Here is a 22,273-nt window from a genome sequence, read left to right on the forward strand (position 1 = left end):
AATATAAGCAGATTTTTTACAGTGTGTTCTCTTTCTAATACCAAAAATGAACTTTTTATCGATTTCTCAAAAGTTTCTGTTTTTAAATAAAATACTTTGTTTTTTAAACACGAGTTTTTTATTAATTATCACATCTACGGGTTTCGCTTCAGTCAAGCTTCATCAGGATGTTAATACGGAAATGTGTCTAGTGTGTTAGTCGAAAAGCATGTAAAAACCTGTATTCAAATATATTTTATGAATAAAGAAAAAAAAAACTTCCTGATGAAGGTTGACTGAAGCGAAACCGGTAGATGTGATAAAACAACTCACTCGTGGTTAATAAACAAAGTATTTTTTATTTAAATATAGAATGTCCAACCATTAAATAATTGCTTCCTACGAAAAAAAAATATTTTTTTTTTAATTCGAATAATACGTTTTTTAAATCTCGTATACACGCGATGCATGTGTGTGAGTACTGTGCTCCTGTTATTTTTAATTGCGAGATCGAGAAGTTTGGAAACTCAACGAGTAAAAAAACATTTATGCTTATATAATAGTCGCCAGACACAATATTTAGTAAATTATTTAGAAAAGAGAAGAACTCACAGATCAGACGTACGATTCCAACTTCCGCGCAAAAGATAAAACCAACAATCTTTTGTTTGGCTCAGTACATCGCCCCCAAAAGATCTAAAGTTATTTCACACAAAGAGTAAGAACAAATAATATTGTCTAAAACAAAATTCTATTTGCAAAAAGGGTGCGCTGACCGATAAAATCATACTTTCACCCGACCGTCCCACGTGTCCCTATGCTACTATACTTTAAGTACTATGACCGGAGGGAAGGTTAGAGAGTTTGCATGGTAGAGACCGACCGAAATATCTCCAATTTCTCGTTTGATTGAATTTTCTTTTTTTGAATGAATTATGTGAGGCAGAATGGGGAGGGAAGAAATATGATAACTGGATATTCATTTCTGATCATCAAGCACGATTAATGCCATATCAAACAATGTATAAATTCCGTGTAATGTACCGACAGTATCTACCATTGTTGGAATTGGAAAAATTTTGAATAAAATTTCCAGAAAGCAAATATTCGGTCGGCCTACATCCGTACGGTTTAGTAGATTTGGGTAGAGGGGGGGCAGTTTGCACAACCGCGGTGACTTTGACGGAAGACTTCCGGGTCCCCGGGGTAGGGGAAAGAGAGAGGGAACTGCGTGGAATGGATAGTCAAATGGCTTTCAAGATGGTGGCGGAATATATAAGGCACGCAGGGGACATATTTTGCACATGATGGTACGGTGGAAAAACTGAAAAGAAAGGGTTACGAAAGCTTTTGCTTCGTTAACATTCATGTATCGTCTCACATATACTTGTTACCCGACTATTTAACAAGCATAGACTTACCAGACTTGTTCTATCATTCACTTTCATGTGATATAATATTCTCCTGGCGTTCTTCACTCCGCTCAGCCATTGTATATATCTGAACAATCTTAGTGTCCTTTTCTTAATTTTACTCACTACGGCATTCTATCCCGATCCCCACATTAGTAACACTGTCAAACATGGCTTACGCACACACGCCACAAGGATTTTATTTAAATTTGATTCTCAAAAAAGTAGTTTATACATATAAAACTGCTTATTTAAATTATTGTTTGCTCCTTGCTAAACATTCGTTTCCATTCAGAAAGTACAAATTATTCACGCGTTGAAAAGTTTTGTGTTGCGCTGTCTTTTAGAGTTGGGTCACAAAAAACTAGGTTTGTCCTCCACCCCTCGAAACTTGGTTCACTACACTTTGCACAGTGAATAAAATGTTAACAGCGTAACTCTGTCCAAAACCAAAAATGGTGAACCTAACCAAAAATTACTGCAACCATATTTTTATGCCAAAATGATGACTACCATCAAAGGAGCCACTGAACAGTATATGTAAAATCCAGAAGTGTGTTCGATACCGATTCGAAAGAGAACGGATGTCGCCAAATAACTTTAAGAATACCGCAGAAGAGTCCTAAATGTATGAAGATGGTGAGTATATGACATCCCCAATAGGGGTATATTTGTGAGGTTGAAGGGAGTAGGGAGGGGATTAGTTGGGGAGGAGGAAGGTGTTTAAGTACCTGGATATTAACATCTAGTCACCAAACACGGCTGAAGCCATTTCAAGACACTTTTCAATTATTGAAGACAATGTTAGCGATTTCTAAACGAAGATCTGAAACAGAAAAATCAGAAAAGGATACGGTCACATCTAGGACTCGAACCCAGGACCCTTGTCTTTCCGGGACACCGCTCTACCAACTGAGCTAATGGGACCCTATTTAACACTTTATTCTACACTTTTCAATGTTGAAAGGTGATTTTTTATAATATATTAGTTTCTTGTATTAGGTATACTATAGAAGTCCTCGGTGTTCCGCGGGCTTTAGAAAGAGTTTCTTGAAAACAAATATACACTTCCTCTTGTTTTGAAGGTCATATATGAAAAACTTCATCAGTCGCGGAATAAAACTGAAGATTTGTATAAAAATCAAATCCATGCCGCCGGCCACAGACATTCTTATTCATATGAATAGAAGAAGATTTGATGGTATTTTTTGTTTTACATTAACCCCACATAGGAGGCCCGGAGGAAAATAATCTCCCGCAGGGTCTATGTCATCTTATGGAAAGCGCCAAATTAAATCGTGGTAATTTCTTGTCACAAAGAGAATATCTATAATTGGTTGTATTTTTGGTATAATGAAAAAAACGGTTGATATCCCAAAGATAAATTAATGTGCAAATTTAATTTAGAAAAATCTGTGTAAAGCCAGGGTAACGCTGGAGACTTCAGCTGGTATATTATTATAAAAATCGTTATCTTTTATTATTCACTTTGGAAGGCAGGTTTGGTTACCGCCGCCCGAGAACCATTTGTTACCAATTGGAAAACTAACATCTCTGCCATAGGTTACCACAAGTGGTTCGCTACCTTTGTTGATTTAGCAGGGGTGCCCGGGTTCATCGAGTGAGGTGATCGGGAGAGGCTGGTTTGAGGAGACTTTTTAACCTTTCCAACTGGTCTCTCTTAACCCATCCCCTTGCGCCGCAGCGGGAGGGATTGATAACTCTTTCGTCACTCCTGGGCACACTGATCCCTGGATCCCATCCATCATACATTTTTCTTTCCCAGAACCTCTTTTCTTTATTTTTCTAAAAAAAACCTCAACACAGCATCCCAAAGATGACAGAGGCCCCTAGGGAAATTATTTTGTCAATGTAAAAAAATGAAATCACAATACAACTGGGTCAACTCTTACTGCGCGATCTATATGAACGACGTTCTATTGAATTGAATCGTTCTATTGAAAACACCGGTGTAGGTAACCTAAATCCTAAAACAAGACCAACAGATTGTATAGCGTTTTCAGCGTTGAAACAGTCACTGCACCCTTCAGAGTTGAGTGACTTTTTCAATCAAGCCATGTGGCGTGTCTGCGCCTTGAATGGGAACTACTGCATTGTCATAAAGCTTGCACCGAACCTCAAAGCTGCCCCATTTCCCACACTTTGCGGGGTGGCCTTTATTTAACAGGTGTCCTGGAAATCGGCGGCGAGCTTTACAATACAGCTTTTAAGGTGGATAAACCCATAAGCTAGAATAATACACGAGTTTATTTCACATCTGTAGTTGTTTCCACTGTGAAAAGATTTTTGGTTGGTTTTTTTAAAGTTATGTTATTTATTTATTTATTTAAACGCCATAAAACGGATTTTACAAAAGAGTGATTACAGAACAAGTAATGTGTACACAAAAATATTGTTCCAAGTGATACAGTTGTTAATAGAAGTGCAGTTAAACAATACATAATTAAAATAAATATCTACTAGTATAGAAATAGTTGAATGAATACTAGGTTTGTATAAAACCTGACATAAATCGAGGTATGATAATGAATAGTAATTAATATAAAGTAAATTCTATTAAAGCCTACTAGAATGTAATAATAACAGAGAATATTTTATTTTAACAGAATATTAATATGTATAAAAAAAGTGACTTTTTCACATGTATAATCTAGCAAAATATTATAATAGAGTAATTAGTAGTGAGTTTATTGTTGCCTTCAAAATTAATTCTACTTGGAATAGCTGGGCAAGTATCGCAATCTGGCTTTAGTAAAACAGGGCTGTCAACGATTTTATAATACTTTTGGATAAGAAATAATATATTATTTTGTTTCCCGACTATGATGCTAATTCCTTACTAGTAGAACAAGTATGGCATTTCTACATGACGCCTGTAATCTAAAATGTAGTCTTCCAAAGGGCCACCCATTTTTGCACAGCATTGAGTCAGGATTTTCAAATTATTTTGGGGCACCGGATCATAGGTGACTACTAATGCAAGTGACTTGCGATTGGTTCAGGGTCAGCAGTTGTTCACTACATATTACAGTTGTGTATTATCATGTATTTCATATATATAAGCGTGATTCGTTTTTCAGATTTTTTTGATTGGCGTGTCGTTGTAATAAGTTTATAAAATGTATGTAAAAGTCACCCCTCTCCGAAAGGTGACTTTGACCACTATTTAACGGTGACGTGAATTAAAAACTACTTTTTTTTATTGTGACCAAGAGTCCCACCGCCTGCCGGTAGCCAGTAAGACTATGGTATACCTGATTGAACAACGTTGTAAGAAGTACCTGGCTTTTTATCAAAGCTATTTCAACAAACGTTTCGATTCTGAATGATAGAAGATGTAAAAAAAAAATTTATTCATCAAACAAACATACATAATTACATACAAGGATATGTTGAGAGAAGTGACAGGATTTTTACCAAACACGGCAAAAGCTATTTCAAGCAACGCAACGTTCCGATTATGAATGGTAGCAGATTTTTAAATTTATCTTTTAAATTATTTATCTTCCAAAAATACATAATTACAAACAGATAAAATTACAGGTTTTAAACACGTCACTAGGCTGAGCCTGTTACGAGGTGGCATAAAATCAATCTAATTTTAATATCTAAAAGGAAATACGGAGAAAAAATATATATATAAATAAATTATCAGAGTTGAGAAAAATAGAAGAGAGATGAATGAAATAAAAAGAATCGAGAAGAAATATAGGCGAAAAGTTTGTTGTTATATTGTAGAAGTTCTGAGTGTCTGTCCGCTGTATATAACGCCTTTGTTGGTTATTCCATGATTGAATTTTGTGTATAAGATTCACATTATTTATCAAATGAATATCTTTTTCAATTAAATTTAAAAAAATTTGAGCTAGAGTATGGTAATATATTTTTCCATATATGGTATTTGTCTTCGGAGACACTGTTGACGTCAAGTTGTGTTTCGTTATTGTCTTGTGGGTGTATCATGGTTTACTTTGCCTGTTTGATAACGTAAAGGGAACATTGCTGAATTTTAATTACTGCTAACTATCCTGCGAGAATATAAAAGGTTTTTTGTAATAGCTATGCGCTTTGTAGAGAGGGATTAAAACTGTTAAAAACCGAATAAAATTCATTACGTTTTTCAAAAGCTTAAAGCTCATGTCGTGTTTTGCTGATTGTAAAGTTTTTTATTGGCCCTACACAAATGGGTTTATGCCCGCCGTAGGTTTATTAATAAGTTCATAGAACGATTCCCAAGGTTCAACGACTATTTTATCAGATCTGCAGGAGATTGGCAAATCAGCCAGCTGTAAAGACCACTGTATCCAATAGTTGAACAAACTAAAGTACTTATTTAGTCACAAGTGCCGGTGGGGAATACAAAAAAATCTTCTTTATGGTCTCCTGATAACTTTAGTTTAAATCTTCAAGATGAAGTAATCAAGATTATCCTGAGATATAATATATCGAGGGAGTGCTAATTTGTAATTGAGAAATATCACTGTAAAATTTTAATGAAAATAAATGTACATACCTCATTGATAGTCTAATATTCGTCTATGACATACCTACATTCAATGAAACAAACACACACTTTACACCACTATTTAATTTAAATTTACCAACCAGCACCGCATGGATTAAGCTTCATCGGGGTAGCAATCTAAACACAACAAATTACTTAAAAACTACAAATAAAAAATTTCACGGCCGAGAATCGAACCCCCGTTCAACTGCTTGGAAGATAACTATGCTGTCCATTACACCACCAACAATTTTAAGAACGGTAGCATAAAATCAAGTACTGAAAATACAATAACAATGATGTGCTTGAATTTCACATTGTTACTTACACACAATTGCAATTTTATAGTTTGGTAGCGCAGATCTATGAAAAATCATGGAATACTTGAAAAATAAATTATGAAAATATTTTTCCCTAAAAAATTAAATTAATGGGTGGATACTTTATCGCTTGTCTAAATTCTCCACACATATAGTTCCAATTTTGAAAATGACTCTTAAATTCAAAGTAAATTTGACTTCATTGAACCATAGTTATGCAGGACGCACAGTAACCTAAATTAGTATTTTCAACTAGCGCAGACCTGTGAAAAATTACATAATAGTTTGAACTCTTGACAAATCAATTCCAATTGTAAAAATGACACAATTAAAATAATTTTCTGTTGAAATTTAATATTATAAGCAAATTTAATATCATTGAACCAGAGTTACGCAGGTCGCGCAGACAACCGAGATTAATATATTTGATAATTATAGAAAAACGAGTGGGACAATTTATCAAGGTATGCGAGGCAACCAACAAACGAAGAAGAACTCTTGTTTTTCTTGTTTTCAGGGAAAATCTTCTCTTTCCTTAATATTAAATACAGCTGGTTTCTTTCGCACGAGTATTTTCTTAGGAAAATATTTTTTGTAAAAGAAATACAAATATTACGTATAACCTGACAATATTTCAATTCCTCCTACAACATTTACTTGTTGCTTGTTCAATGATAGGGTATTCAACTTTCCGAGGAATTAAACCCGCGACGCCTGGATGGGAAACCGACGCATTTTTCAAACTCCTAACACTAAAGTGATCTTTAAGCAGGGCGATACTGAGAGTATTTATCACTCTGGTTTGTGACCGGATTTAAGTTAAGTTAAGTAACAGCTTTATCACGGAGGTCCTAAATCAAAAGCCTGCATAGTTCCAGTACAAAGGTTAGTAAAAAAATAGTCCAGACCAGAGACTTTATAAAAAAGGCACACATTTTTTTACAAAACCTATTTATCCCAATCCAAACATAGTTTTAATATTATATAATTAGATCTACTTTAAAAAGATATTATTATTGATTAAATACATTTTTAATATTAATAAACACAGAACTTAATTTATTAACATCTACCTATTTTTGATTCTTTCCCTTTTCGTCTTAATTTCATCACTTTATATTCTCGTAGTTTTCCTTTCTTTTCAGAAAATTATAACTAATATGATATACTTTAACTGGATTTAAATAAAGTGTATATAAGGTTAATATACAATAACACTTTATTTTAATTAGGTTCATATACAATAACACTTTATTTAAATCATGTGAACACCTCAGCACAAGTTCTCCTAGTGAGATGTTCACAAAATTTTATTACAATTTACTGTTGTCTTACACTCCACTATCGAGTTTTATATTAGGAACATTTTTTGTATTACTTGAACTTATCAACTATTTACCGGTAAAGTACAGGGTTTTGGAATAAGAGGTGTTATTTGGATATTCAATCGTAAAAAATCAATGGTTTCGTTGCTTCTGTGGCACGTAGCACCGTCTTGTTGAAAGTAAACGTTGTGCATATCAATACCATCCAATTTCGGCCATAAAAAATCATTAATCATCTCTCGATAGCGCAATCCATTCACCGTAACTGTTGCTCCAGCCTCATTTTCGAAAAAGTTAAGGTCCAATGACTCCGCCGAACCATAAACCGCACCAAACAGTCACACGTTGAGGATAGAGAGGCTTTTCAACAATAACTCTTGGGTTTTCCGAGCCCCAGATGCGACAATTTTGCTTGTTGACGAAGCCACCGAGGTGGAAATGGGCCCCATCACTCAAGATGATTTGAATTTGATTCAGTCAAGTGAATTTTCACTTTTACTCGGAACTCATTTTTATTAATGGCGTAGTTTCTACTTGTCAAATAAAAAAAATGACAGCTTCAAAAGTAACATCTACCGAAATAGCGGGCTATTCAAAATAACACCTCTTATTGGAAAACCCTGTGTATCTATTTGTACACAAATAAAAAAATAATCATAATATGCAGACGCATAAATCACATACTTATACCATAAGTTATAAGTACCTACTACTTTGACGTAGAGCATTATGAGAATGCCAAACACAAAACTACCTCAGAAGCTTTTTTGAGGGTGCATTTTAAATAAAGCAGATCGAATCCAGACTTTTTTTTCTGAGAGAGTCAATTATTCACGTGCCTGTTTTGAATACGTATATATTACGACATTTATAAAAACCAAAAACCCACGCTTTTCTCTTATTACTCCTGAGTGAGGGGTAGTTAGGTAGTTATGCAGAGGGTGGGGGGTGCTGGGGTGGGACATTCAGGAAATGTCGGGAAGACGAACGAGATGGGAGGGGGTTGGAGCTTTTGGCAAAAACAAGCCCTCAGTATTTGTCAGAACCGAGAGCGGATAAGACGGCGCACATAAGGCATCTGGTTTGATTTAGGAAACAAAAACATGTAACCAATTTTACTTTTTGTTTAGTGTGGTTGGTAAACACATATTATTCAATCATTGAAAACAATATTAGCGATTCGTATCCAGTAACTAACTAACTCACAAACTGAATCCGCTTGATATGGTTAAAATTTTTCTACAAAATCTTCGAATTAGATGGGCATTGTAACTGATTAGGTAAGGTTAGGTTGTTTGTTAATTATCTGCAATATTCTGTTCTAACACTTTTTGTCGTTGAATCGTTCTTAAAACCACTTATTAAATGTTCTATAAACTCGGAAGGAGTTGTAAAGTTAATATTTTTTCCTTTAAATACATAAATAAAATAAAATAAATACATTTTTATTTGATATTATGCGGAGGATTAAAATAAAAATGATTTTATTTTGAAAAGAAATTCCGCGCGCGATTGATAACAACAAAAGATCGGTCATGTCCTCTTTTCTTTTTTTCGTATATTTTGGAATAAAGAATATCATTATTATTACGGCATATTTATTTTTTTCTAATGGTTAGCCGAGCTAAAAAACAAACACTGTTTATGTTGGAAAATGTATTAGATATTATGTTTTTGTCGGCTTACTTTTAAGGGGAACGCCTTATGTGCGGCGTGGGTATATGGATTTTGTTCTGGGTCTTTTTTGCTATGAAAATAATAAATCCTCACCGAATGGAGAGCGGCGACAGACTATTTGTCTTCAGATTTTATTTATTACCGAGAAGCCATGTAAAACTAAGTTATTATTGTATTCGATCCAAAAATTTATTTTCTTATGAATGATATAGAATCGTTTGAAAACCGATGTTGTGAATTCATGTTTATTTCCTGCCAAGCTTCACGCTTTTTTTTCGATCGGAAAATAATGGAACATAAAATGTCAACCATAAATGGCAACTTGTCTTTTATTTTTTACCAGAAAAAAAATAATTCCTAGAGGTATAATCTATACTATTTGAAAGAAAACTGATGTCGCCAATTTTAAGGCCTTATGACTTAAACGCTCAGGGCACTAGACAGGCTAACGAAGTTGATTTTTTTTTTTTTTTTTTTTTTTTTAAGTTTTTTATTCAGTGAATTTTATGAATTACAATTTTTGTGTACTTAATAACTCCCACACTAGGCTTATGCCCGTGTTGTGGTAGTCATAATGCTATAAATTACAATAAAACCATATGTTGTAGTAAGAAAAAATAAAACATAATATAGAAGAAAAAAATAAAAATAAACATATTTAAGGAAAATATATGTTTTTTATACATGCAAACATACATACATACACATATATAGATGCTCAGATATATATACATATACATATATACATATACATACATACATAGACATACATACATGCATACATAAATACATTGATATATAAAAAAAAAATATATTTAAAAAATAAAAAAATAAAAAAAATATATATATATATATATAATATATATATACATCTATATATATATATATATATATATACATCTTAGATATTCGCCAGCTATTCATTAAGACAAGCTTATGCTACATACGAAAAAATGACTTGCTAGTGGCTCCTCAACACCAAGTAAACACCCGCTTTTCATCAAATCTGGGATGCGTGGTCCCAAAAACTAGAACCACATTCGCTCAAAGACAATTCTGGTTCATCGCCCCTAAAATATACAACGCGTTGGACAGGGACATAAAATCAACTAATACTATATCCCTTTTTATTATACGCGTCCAAAACTGGATATTTGAAAGGGGACGAGCCTTTTTTAAAGAATACATGAGTTCCTAACTTTAAAACCAATATAATAAAATTAACCATGCATCTGTATATTTATGTATATATGTGAATACACATTACGTTTGTGTGTGTTCATATATAGATGTGTATGAATCTATTTATATATGCATGTATGTAATTATCTATATAATTTAATTGTATATTTTACATAACCTATCTCACAATGTGTGACCTATTCTAAGGTAGGTGACAGGAATGTACAGTAAACATATGTCATTGCCATGTTATTGACAGAAAATTAGGAAATATTTCGATAAATATTGATGGAGAAAAATTAAGAAAGTGTGTAGTGTCTAAAAGAAGATGAAAAAGGTTACGTTTTTAGACACCTAGTTAAACATACAACGAATAGGGTATATAAAAAGAAATAAAATGAAAATGCAAGACAAATAAGCAATGCCCAAAAATAACAAGTTCTAAGCTGTTAATTTAATTAATACCTCCCTAATTGAGAATAACTCGTGTTTAGGGAGGGAGCCTTCTATTGTAGTATTTTTGTGGAAGATTTGCCAACTGCGTCCCAAAGTATTAAGATAATTAAAAAAATTATCGATATGATAAAATATAATACACTTCGGGTACACAGACACGCCCACAATAAACTTGAATCGTTTATCTCTTCAGTTTTTTGGACATAACGTCATGTTATAGATTATCATACTTATCCGTGCAGGCGTCAAAAGAACTAAATTGTATTCCACTAAACCAAATGTGGCAACGCTCTCGGCGACAGAGACAAGTCCATAGGTGTGTAAATAGATAATATTTTAAAGGTGTGAAACAACGTTGCCAACTTAAAGTCAAAAAAGTGGGGGTAAATTCCACCGCACCAGAACTCACCGTCCAAGAGTTTTTGATGCTTATTGTATTACACAGGACAGATTTCAGATAAAAATATAAATATGATATAAAATATAAATCATATTTAAAATTTTTATTATTAAGGTCTGCAGGTATCTCAAAATTTTATTTTAAGAACAATAATTTCCCATGAAATAAGAACAGAATTTTCTTGCGATGTAGATTTACGTGAAAATGTTCATATTTTCAAAATGTAATATTTATGCAAAAGACTTGGAATGTAATCTGACGATGTAGGATGGTATGTAATCCAAAATCTCTGGAATTAAAGCTTCAGGACACGACGTGAGTAAGTATAGGAGAACATAAAAGATCAAGGGAAAACCTGCATAATTTTAGCGAAACAATCTACGTATAAAACCTACATTAGGTTATGTGCTGTTCGTGTGTAGAAATACACGGTGTCCGGAAACTCACCGTACAAACGGGAAACTGGTGAATCTACATCACATTTGAAGATATGCGATATTTTGCGGTATAACACTTTTTGAAATTAGCTTTCGTTTTTGATTAAATTGAATTGGTGGCTAGAGGGTTATTATTAGTTTAATATAATATCTTTTGAAATGCGGCGAAGCGTAGACCCGGCCCCAAAAGTTTTTTAAGTTGCCGAAAATATTTTTAAAAATTTCAGTAGTTTCCTGCTTGTACATGGAGATTCCGTGTATAGAGTAAGATAACCATAAAAACAAAGTTGAGTAAAAAAAGGGGGATAATATACGTAAGCTATATTATAGTCGCAAACATAACTAGGAATAAATTTGAAAATCAGTACCTGGAAGAAAATGAATATTCAAACGGTGAGCTCTGTCGTCATGATAATTAACACTGCTATTCTGCTTGGAATTTCTAAGTTAAGAGGAAGCTACAAGCCAAAAATGTGTATATTCTGGGTATACCTTATATTGTAGGTAATAGGCATTAAAATCGTTTGACAAACGGAGTCTAGAAACGTTCGATTTCAAGCACAAAACTGGTTTTTATTTATTTTGTAAATAATTTTATAAGAAAGCAAAAAAAGTTAATCAAATGAAACTGTCACATATAATCTTAGCTCTAATACTGTATTTTTTAAAGTTTTTTTCCTTTACCAGTTCATACATTTCTATGGAAAAAAAAAATTTGTAGCTTACATTTATATTATTTTATTGAGTAATTTATTATTTTATTTGTACTCAACTCAAGCGAAACGATAGGAAAACCTTAAATTTATCCAAAGCATATTTTTGGTATTCATAATGTACACCAATTCGTTATAAAGATTAATCAAACTAGTGATTTAGCATTAAGCTTCGCCTTAACGTAAATAATTTCAGCTCCCCTAATTACCATCTTGAACTTTTAAATATCATTTCAATCGTTAAACTGTATGTACTGTGACATCGATGGATCTATACTAACTGGACCTATTGAAAGCGAGCACGTCTTCAAAGAAAGGATCCCATTGAAACTGACTGATACGCCATTTCCATTCAAACTAATGCAATTCCTGCTCGTCTTACATTTGCAATCACCATTAAAACGTCACGGAGAGATTCACTAACGTTCCTGTTAAAGACTTGAACATGGGAGACGAAATTGCACAAAAATCAGTTTTGAAAATACTGTATAAGAAAAGATTTTTGTATCCACCACAGTTCTTATATGGTGAAAGTAAAATTACGACAGTACGGCAGATATATAAAGAGGCTCAACAACCTTGTTATATCCAAAAGATCACAACAAGTGCTCAAGAATAGAATGAGAAGTATACCAGCCCGTAAACACCAGAACATCCTTTTGACAAAGGAGTTTTTCTTATAAAACTCTGTTATATTATAATAGGCTTAGTGAAAATGTAAAAACTGTAGGTACGTTAAATTTATTCAAGAAAATGATCAAAAATTCTATACTAGCTGAAAGTGGTGGTTTTGGATTACCCATGTTGTCGCTTATGTCATAAATCAGCGAGGAAACCATATATTCGATATTATCCATATTCACTTACTATTTATGGACTTAACTATTTTATTACATGCTTAATTTACTTATTATTATGTACGTAATATATTATTATTATTATTATATTTGCTTATTATTATACTATTATGCTTATTATTATTATCGACGGCCGGCATAGTCCAGTGGTAACGCATTGGACTGCCATTCCGAAGGTCGCGGGTTCGAACCCGGCGTGCGCAAATAAATTTTATTTGATTAATTTGTGTTATTTCACAATTAATTAATTAAAATAATATATAGTATATTTGCGGCACGTTCCAGAGTGGAAGATACTACCAGTATCGCCCTGGTGTAAGACCACCATTCAGAATTGAAACGTTGCTCCAAATGGCTTTAGCCGTGTTTAGTGACTAGATCTGAATAGCCAGGTACTTCCCCACCTTCCTCTTTCCCTTCCCCACTTACCTTCAGCCTCACAACATCCCCCAATTGGGGATGCCATAGTCTCACTGGCTCCAGACGGGAGCAGTTGGGACTCTTGTGAGGTATTCACTATAAAAAAAAAAAAAAAAAAATACTTGAGTTACTTTTTATTAAGTACGTCATTTACTTATTATTATTATATATACTCAGAGGTATATACTTATCTACTTAATTTACTATATAATTTACTTATATTTATTTACTTACTTATTACATACCCGTCAGAATTTACCAATTTTAGTTTTCATATACTCATCGTTATTTTTGATAATATATTATTCATACTATCCCTACCGTCATTGTCAGTTTGGTCCCTTATGATTGTGACTGATAAGTCATCACAGGTACTTTGTAATACTTATTTAGTTTAAAGCATAATTTTACTGTTGCCAGCTATAAACGTGCTTTAATTTTAGTTTTAAGAACTGTATTTAGTGTTTATTTTTGTAATAATTTTGAATGTTTTTATTTTTTATATTATATTTAGTTTATATGTATTCTTTTTATTTCATAATAAAAAGATGAACATCTGGACACAGGAATGCCCTAGATAGATGAGCAGCTTAAAGTTTTATTGTGTAACATTATTTGTTTAATAAATAAATAAATGTTTCTCACATAGACATTAATGTTCAGATTGGAGAAATCAAAAATATAATGATTTCTATTGACTATGTTTTGATCTACATATATATATAAATTGGTTTAAAATATTCAAAATTGGAACTGATGATTTTGTGAATTCAGACTAGAGGTAAAGTGGGTACCGACCTGTAATTAGAAAATAATTATTTTTATTCATTAGGTAATATTTCTATATTTCAAATGTGAATAAAATTTGGTAAATTTCTGGTCGAACCTGATGAAAATTAGACAAAATTATTTGTTGTTACTGAAAAGCAATTTACCTCATGCAAATACTTTATATATAAATACTTTTAGCTTCAAAAAATCCTCCAATATTAATAACCCGTGATTTTCCACGCGTCTGCGCTATTTATATAATAAAACCAGATCGTCAGCTCTTAAAATAGTGAAAAATATTTACATTTAGATGTACAAATGCGTGATAATATCAAAGCTGATTATATTAAAGCGTATTCTATAAAATAAATCAAAAGCCTTCAAAAGATCTTCAAGAAACGCAATTAACAAAATATAGCATTTATCGTTAAGATATTGACGCTTAAGAACGTATAACTTTTAAGATTATATATAAAAGTTTAGGTTTACAATCCTTCATTGGCAAATATTTTTGATACGATTCTGCGCGGAATTGTTCCGAAATGATTGACATTCCAAAAGAGCACTTGAACAAATATCGCAGTTATTTGCACAAAGACTCAAATGGCGTAATTAACCCTTTCACAGGCACCAGAAGCCAATAAGAAGAAGGAGACGAAGTGGCCGTCGAAAGGAGAGTTTAAGCAGGGAAAATTAATTCCCACTTTAACCCGTTCAAAGGAAATCGAAAGTCTAAAGCGAAAGTTTCCGTAAATACTAGTATGCTAGTACGTAGAGGTTTCTTTCCGCTGAAGGGCTGGCGGCAGAAGGGTGGACGCTTTATTGAAGAGGGTACCTACGGAGGAATTTTAAAACTTTACAAAAGGGATCAAAATGTTGAGTAAATTTGAAGAAATTTTAAAATTGGATTTTAGAGACTGAATTAATTTGTGGCTCAAGCAAAAGCTTTGTTTAAAAAAAGGTCAAAAATATTACACAAGACTCCCAACTGCCTGTACCCAGTGAGACAATCGCACCTCCGGTTTGGGAATGTTGTGTGCCTGACGGTACGTGTGGGTTTGAAATCGGTGGATGTAGTATTGGAAAATATCTGGCTAGTCAGATCTGGTAGCAAAACACGGTTGCCTTTTCTACTCCCTCATATGATATGGTCCTCTTCAAGACCCGCATTAGATATTCCATTCATACAGCCCATAATGCTGCTCAACCCGGTGATGATATAGTTCCCTTGTCTTTGAACTGCGCAGACAGTGGCGCTCTTGTGAGTAACACATGATTGTTGTTATTTCACCAGAGCAATACTGGAGAGTATCTACCAATCACACTACAGCAATCGATAAATGATTCATTACTAGGAACTAAGGTAAGAATTAGTTTGAAATCTCCGTACTTATTAATCATAAATCGTACTTAATACCATATAAAAAGAGTGTTACACAGACAGACTGACAGATCCACAATCGAAATCAGCATTTTGATTATGTTGCTGCTTCCATTGAATGTTTATTAGGAGCTTTGGGATACATGTAGAACATATCTAAAAAAAGATTACTTTCCTAAATGTGTTTGTGTAAATTTCACCCCCTGATTGATTCGCCTCTTCATCTTGTAGGGGGGATTCTCCCTTCCCCAATCAATCTATCAATCAATCAGCTTTCACACTTTTAACGTCAATTTTAAGTGCAATTCGACTCGGAAGCTTTGATTTATTGAAAGAGAAAACCTAAATAAATAATATGGTGCCAAAAAATATTTTACGTCTACAAAAAAATTGGAAAACCAATATTTTGTAAATGTTCCTTTGTGGCTTCTTTCCCTATTGATCATAAACGATGCTGTGACCGAGAAAGGGATTTGTTTATTCGTTTCTATTCTCTAACAATTTACACTATAAGTACCATAAATGTTATATATAAAATAAATGTCGATAATCAGTTTCTATATAGGTTAGTTGTAGTGTTTCGTAAACAGCTGACAAGGAGAACCAAGGAGAGTCGTTAGTAAAAACACAGCACAGATTCTCAAAAGGACAATTTCGAAACAGGAGATGTTTGATAGCAGAACGTTATGTGTTGACAACTATGTGTTTGTGAATTAGAGGGCAAGCCTATATAATCTAATAGATAAATAAATAAGAATAAAGATAAGGACAGGCAAGATCAATTCCCGCAAACTTATTGGTTGAAATGAATTTGACCATTTTTGAAACTATCCCTCCCACTGCGGTGCAAAGCAATTGTGAGATACGTTTTTAGCATCTACATTGACTCCCGCAGTATGTGACAGGGAAAAAGGATGAGAGAGATAGAAGCAGCTATATAAGCCATTTTAGTAGGTAATAAGGCCTCTCTGTTCGCAGCTCGCAGTTTTAAGAACTATACTGTACAATATTCGTTTGTTACAATAAACCTGTTTAGTATTGAAACAGTTTTTAGAATTACCTACCATTTTTCCTTACTATCCATCTCCTTCCCTAAAAACAGTCCTACCCACATTGGACATTATGAACATTTTATGTAGCACTAATTGTCGCAAATTCCAGTCGAGCTCGTGTCGTACATCAAGAAGGTGCCACCTTAATTTCGTCGTCGTATCATATGTGTAAATACCAAAATAAATTCGTTTGTCGTTCGTCTCGTTGTGGAAGAAAATTCACCAGTGCAAGTGCAGCGAGAGCCCGTATTTTTGCCTGGATTCATGGGAGTTCAGGTAGGCTGTTTTCCTTCTTCCACTATTCCCGTGATATTCAGAACCAATTGAATGAGCTTCTAATTATCGTTTTTTTACAGTTCACTCAAAGTGTAATAGAACACGCTACAAAACCATTATTATAAGTCCAACCGTGTACCATCACTATAAATATTCTGGGAATCGCGGCACGAAGATTAACAGCAATGTTCCGACGGACTGTGTTGGAGAGAGTGTTCTGGAGACTGTGCTGGAAAGAGTGTTCTGGAGACTGTGCTGGAGAGTGTTCTGGAGACTGTGTTGGAGAGAGTGTTCTGGAGACTGTGTTGGAAAGTGTTCTGGAGATTGTGTTGAAGAGGTCTCCCTCAACCAGTGTCTTCCGATCCGGCAACTTCACCCTAGCCTCAACCTTTTAATTTTTGTTTTACCATAACAATTTCCTTTTCTGTTACTAGCTGACGAATACGTTGGAATTGCTGGGATTTATCCTTATGAGATAAACATATATCGTCGTAGACTTTTCTGTACGCCTTTTTAAGATATAAAATTGCAGTAATTTAATCAATAGTACATTATTTTTATGTATCTCATAAGGTTTAGCCAGCGTTAGCAATGTAAGCGCCCAAAAATATATTTTTATGACTCGATTGCAAAACATCGACTTTTCTCTTCTTTCTATAAATGTAATATGCATGTTTTATATACATAAACCTTACGGATGAAATTCTCTAAATGATAGAGAAAACCATTTTAAAATCCATTGCGTAGTTTAGAAGAACTAAGCGTACAAACAGACAGACGCCGAAAGCGACTTTATTTTATAATTTTAGAGATTGTTATTCTTACATGAATCGTGTGCGACTGCCATAACACGGGCATAAGCCTAGTGTGGTAGTTAATAAAGTCACCAAAATTTAAAAAAATTTTAAATGTATAAATTAAAAATATTTTTTTAAAAAACCGGGCACCCATACTAAGTCACCAAGCGTAGTGAACTACTTGGGGTGACATATGGCAGAGGTTTTGGTTATCCAATAAATGGATCCCGGGACAGCGGTACCCATACCCGCCTCCAAATTTAATGATTGAATAAGTTTCAAAAATAAAACGTTTTCGTATTTTTTGTAGTTGTTCACTTTTGATTCAAATTTACGCGTTAAAATCACCGAAATATTGCAAACGCTTAGGTAAGGATTGTTTGGGCGAAACTATGTTTAAGTTAAATTACAGCGTTGTCGTCTGAACTCGTGCCAAGTTAACCGCACAATGAGAATAGGTTAAGGACGGGTTGTTTCGGAGAATTTGAACAATTCATCAAATTTCAACGTTCATTTTCGGGTTATGTGAAAGACTTATTCAAGTTCTGTTTTTATATCATTGTAGGCTAGTTGCTCGACAAAACTGAAATAAAAACAGAACTTGAAAAAATCTTTCACAGAACTAGAAAATGAACGTTGAAATTTGATGAATTGTTCAGATTCTCCGAAACAACCCGTCCTTAGTTAAACCAGAAAATCGTTCATACAGTCAGTCGTACCAAGTTGAAATGCGGAAACACTCACCACCGTCATTTAAGGGTTTCCGAACAATGGTTGCCTGCTCCGGACGGAACATACATAATAATAACTAGCAGTTCTGGGAACAGTAGAGCTCGCGTGCAAAAAAAGTGTATATCTAATATTCTCTTATTTAAGGGGGGGGGGGGGCTAGGGTTAATTCGTACGAAAAAAGGCATTTTTTGTGATTTTTTTGTGACAACACAGTTAAAATCTCTTTATTAAATCTAATAGTACAGTAAAGTATGACATATTAAGAATGTTGTATAAAATTTTCACGGAGAAATATTAAAAAATACGGCAATGGCAGCAATTATTCGGACGTGTCTCAAAAAAAAGTAGAATGGCGGTGCCCCTCATAACTCGGTGCTGGGTCATCTGAAATCAAAAAATTAAAGTTCATTCGTTAGATAATAGTTTTTCCCAGGTAACGCTGGGAGGGTTTTTCGAAATTTTAATTTTTCACTTTTTTGGAACACTTTGAAGGGAAAAACGCTATTTTTAGTGAAAAAATCGGCTAATTTGTTATTGTAAAATAATAATTATTAACAAATTTGAAAAAAACTCTCCAGCGTTACCTTGTAAATTATGTACAGAAATAGTTTTCAAAATTTCAAAAGGATCGGTGCAGTAGTTTTGAAGTTATGACGGGCACCGACTTTGAAAACGTGAGTTGTGGGAAAAACGCTTTAAAGTTTTGAACACTAAAAATGTGGTATTAAACGTTTATAAGCAAATTTTATCGGCTTACCTCACACTGAATCATCAATGCCAGGTCCATAAAGGATGTTGCTATCATCCATGATGTCTAAAGCACCTTTTTGCTCCTGTCTACGACGAATCCTGCCTTCTTTAGTTTGTCTCTCAGCTTCCTGCTCTGCTCGGCTTATACGTATGGTCGGGTAGGGGTTAAAATCCGACAGGTATAAAAATACTCGTAACTTCGTCAATGTTGCTCCAATCAACTTGAAATTTGAACACAATATTCTTAACATATTAAGCATTTATTTTAAAAAAATTTAAAAAAATGCAAAAAAAATAATTTTAAAACCCTAGCCCCCCCTTAATAAATTTCGATGGCCTCCGTGGTCGAGGGGTAAGGCTCTCAACTACCAAGCCGAGGTTAAAATCCCGGCGAACGCAAGAAAATTTTATTTGACGAATTTATGATATTTCACAATTTATTAATTTAAACTAAAATAGTATACTTGTGGCACATTCAAGAGTGGGAGATACTTTCAGTAACGCCCTGGTGTAAGACGACCATACAAAATTTAATCTTTGCTTGAAATGACTTTAGCCATGTTTGATGACCAGACCTGAATACCCATGTACTCCCCCGCTTTCCTCTTCCCCATCCCATTATGTCAGAGGATACAATGGGAAAGCTTCTTTTCTTCTTAGAAGAAGAAAAGCTTCTAGCAATGCTGTCAGAACGAGGATCATATCGTGAAGGGAAGTGCAAACTTTTTTGCACGAGCTGTTTTTTTTAAATAGGTAAGACTCGTTATGAACACCCGGGAATATTCAATGACCTAATATAAATTCCCCAAAGTTGGGAAATTACTTTTTCATGAATGAAAAAGTAATTTTAGTGAATGAGATTTTCTTTAACATGCGAAAATTAGTTAAATTTAATATTTACGTTAAAATTAGTTTTTCGATGAAAAATATGAGCTAATATAATATGAGATAAAAAGTTATGAGCTTTCAAAATGAACTTTAGTAAAACGCAAGCAATCGTGTTTCGTGACGTCACACTTGACACAATTCATAATTCGAATGGCAGTGATGCAGTACTGGTGCACCATTCAAAGTGTGCACCAAATACCAACATATTTGATGACTTCTAACTTCGGTACTATTTGGTATTTTTTAACATGAATTTTTTTTGTAGGAGACAAACTCATGGGGATTTCATCATTAATATGAAAATTCCCTTAGTATTCAACGTTTCGGAAAAATTCCCAAAAAAAATTCTAGAGGAAGTGTTTCCATCACACGGCAAACATTAGTAAAAGACAAATAAAAACATTTTATTCGTACAAGCAAATTACTTTATTACTAAAAATAATGCAATTATTTCAATTGCTTCCCGAAGACTTTCAGCGCCAAAACGGAAATCGATAAAGAGAATCTATCAAACACATAAGTATAAGAAGGACAACCTGCTAGCAGTAGGTCGTCTCATACAGCGTTCCGTATTCGTCTGTAAGCGTAAGCGAGTAAACGTCATCTTTGCCATCTCAATCACACCCGTGATGTAGGTATTCGCCGCAACTTTCAAATGCGGAAACGCCACTCGATCCTATATCTATTTCATTCATACACACATTTTTATTTATTTGTCTATCTTGGTCAAACATGGACAGTGTTAAAATTTACTGGAAACATAAGAGTGTTTTTAACATGCCCCATTTTCTTTAAATTTTGTGAGACCACAACGAGTCTAGGAGTAGTGTAACGTTATCGGCAGCAACGGAAAAGAAAGGTTACAAAGAATAAAAATAAATAATTTCGAGAGCCGAGGGGTACGTCCTTCGACTAAAAAGCCGAACGTTGCGGGTGCGTTAATTTTATTGATTAATTTAGTTATTTCACAATTTATTAATCTAAAATAATATATAGTATATTTGCAGCGCTAGGGTGGAAGATAATGTCAGTATCGCTCTGGTCTACGACCACCATTGAGAATTGAAACTTGCTTGGAATGGCTTTGGTCGTGTTTAGTGATCGCATCTGAAGAGCCAGGTGCTTCCCGACCTTCCTCTCTCCCATATCCTTCCCTCTCCACTACCTTCAGCCTCACAACACACCCCAATTGAGGATGCCATAGTCTCACTGGCTCCAGAAGTTTGGGAGAAGTTGGGACACTTACATGGCTTCACATATATATTTTTTTAAATGAATTGAAAACTTGCTGCTGTTTAATTAATTTATTAATTTCAACGCCCTGGTGGGCTTTTACATAACAAGTTTTACATAACAAGCTTTTACATAACATAATATACAGAAACATTTTTAAATGGAAAAAGATAAACTATGGAAATAAAAAATAAAAGTAAACATAATATGAAAGGTAAGTAGGTGAATAGATAAGTTAAGGTAGAGTTAATTCATTGCAATAAAAGAGAAATAAACTAGTAGGTATGTTAACAATTACAAAATTACATATGAATAGCTAAATGTGATACATGACAAAATTTATTTAGGTATGTATTTGTTTGTTCTCGCCTTGACGGCTTTTACATACAAGGTAAAATCATACAGGAGTAACATAACAAGTATATAGCATCATAAGTATAACATAGTAAATAAATAAATATAATATAATTTTGTAAATTTTAAACGGTACCCAGATCAAAAATAAATGTAAAAATAGCATGATTAAATAATGGTAAGGTTAGATAATTACTTTAAATTAGGTTTGTGTTTCAATTTCTTTCAATGTTCTGTTTTGTTTTGGGACCATTTCAAACATGCTGAGAGACCCCTGCCCTATAATACTCCAAACAGACTGAGAGCCGAAACCAGGCTACCAGATTGCCAGAGCAG

General features: G+C 33.8%; 1 protein-coding gene across 2 annotated transcripts in view; it reads right to left on the bottom strand.

The window, feature by feature from the left end:
• Nucleotides 1-22,273, bottom strand: part of LOC149413694 (neurobeachin-like) — a 423,308-nt gene that overhangs the window by 172,078 nt on the left and 228,957 nt on the right. The gene's annotated exons all lie outside the window — the stretch shown is intronic.

The sequence above is a fragment of the Hesperophylax consimilis genome, chromosome 21 (assembly GCF_061612785.1).
Source record: "Hesperophylax consimilis isolate HC1 chromosome 21, BYU_Hcon_1.0, whole genome shotgun sequence".
NCBI classification, from domain to species: domain Eukaryota; kingdom Metazoa; phylum Arthropoda; class Insecta; order Trichoptera; family Limnephilidae; genus Hesperophylax; species Hesperophylax consimilis.